Here is a 1,711-nt window from a genome sequence, read left to right on the forward strand (position 1 = left end):
TCAAGAAATGATTGGTCTTCTGGCTAACTAAATTCGAGAATTAACTGACCATTATCAATAAAACTTTATTAACCTGCGATATGTCCACGGAAACCTAAAAGAGAGGAGATGTTATTTTGAGCATCATTGCAATGTAACCATTATTGATCGAGTGTTATGTGTTTACATAGGTAATAACACTAATGAAATTATACAAATTAATACTTGGGAGCAAGCCTTTCCCCCGAAGAGCAGGGAGCGGATGATGTTCTGAAATGTACGTAACAAACTTGGTTGACACATCGCGTAAATTAGGATATTAAATTGATAACGAAAAATTTTTAAAAATTGGAAGCTATCTGGAAGCAAATGGTATACATTACATTTCAGCAAAATTAAATGATACAATAATACCTGGGGGCAAGCCTCTCCCTTGTGGTGCAGGGAGTGGATGATCTTCTGAAATGAAACAATAATACACAAATACATAGATATGATTTTCAATAATGAACAAAATACATAGATGTGATTTTCATGCATCCACCACAAGGACAACATTTTTACAAAATGGGGGGGGGGGGTTGTACGTAAAATTAAAGAAGGAAGGCAATTGGGTTGAGCTGGGTTGTGGTCTTTTAGCTCATTGGAAAATCTGTAACGGATAACAAAAATGTGAGGTTATATACCACAAATTATGTATATATATTTCTTTATATATGGCTAAGTCAATAATAATATTGTAAACTTGTGCATTGTTGATATAATTGTGGTGGCACAGGATTTACTGTGATAAAATGAGAGTATTTTAGTTGTGCAGGGGGAGCTACAGGATTGCTCACCTGGCCCATCCACTGCCACGGCAGGTTGCTCTGCTTCTCTTAGATCTATGGTGAAGGGAAATTTGTATATAAAATGTATTATACACTTTATTGTTGTGAGAAAAAATGAAAACAGTGCGACAAAGGAATTAGATTGATACTTTGAATATTTTTTATTTACCTTCATCACCCTCTGCATCAACTTCAATTTCTAAAATGCAAGAGGCAAAATCTTTAATCAATATTTAGTACTTTGCTAAATTTATACTACAATATGTGTATAAATATGGCCAGAGTATTATAAAGGCCACACTAAATTGATTTATGTCTTTGAGAATGAATTGTCATGTGCGAAAAGAAAAGGTTACCACAAATTATGTATTTCTTATATATGGCCAAGTGCCTATCTGTAAACATACCAAGTACTTCTTCTTCATTTTCCACTAAAATACATAGAAAAATCAGTAATAGTAAAAACGTTTACCATTACACTACAACCATGAGAAAAGTGGTTTGTAAACTGGTAGAAAAGAGGTTGAATCTTACTTTTTTCTCTCCTTGTAGATGATCTTATATGCTATCAACATAAAAATATATCGAGTAAACATATTTTAATACTATTTCAAAAGCACTATACGGTTAAAATACATTATATACTCGTGGCAAGCTTAAAATTCCTTCAATATAGCTACTGAAATGTTATTTTTGAGAAAAGAAATGTATTAAAATAGCAAACTTACATTTTTTTGTATAATATTTATGACTTTTGTAGCTGTAAAATATATAAAAAATACAATAGTTTCATTAGTTTATTGAGAAAAGTTAAACACAAAAGATAATACGCGTGGGCGTTGGAAAAACATGCCAATTTTAAAATGCAATAAAAAGGATACAGAAGTTTCTCCCTAAAATAT

At 31.7% G+C, this 1,711-nt stretch overlaps 1 long non-coding RNA gene across 1 annotated transcript; it reads right to left on the reverse strand.

Moving 5' to 3' along the window:
- Nucleotides 1-203: 203 nt before the first annotated feature.
- Nucleotides 204-1,373, reverse strand: LOC114542035. The gene is made up of 6 exons (XR_003689462.1): nt 1,344-1,373; nt 1,217-1,240; nt 979-1,008; nt 819-863; nt 394-438; nt 204-249 (listed from the first exon to the last, which is right to left on the reverse strand). It is a non-coding gene; the product is annotated as an uncharacterized LOC114542035 (long non-coding RNA).
- Nucleotides 1,374-1,711: the final 338 nt, after the last annotated feature.

This window comes from Dendronephthya gigantea, unplaced genomic scaffold, assembly GCF_004324835.1.
Source record: "Dendronephthya gigantea isolate DGI-Jeju-01 unplaced genomic scaffold, DenGig_1.0 000328F, whole genome shotgun sequence".
Taxonomy (NCBI): Eukaryota; Metazoa; Cnidaria; class Anthozoa; order Malacalcyonacea; family Nephtheidae; genus Dendronephthya; species Dendronephthya gigantea.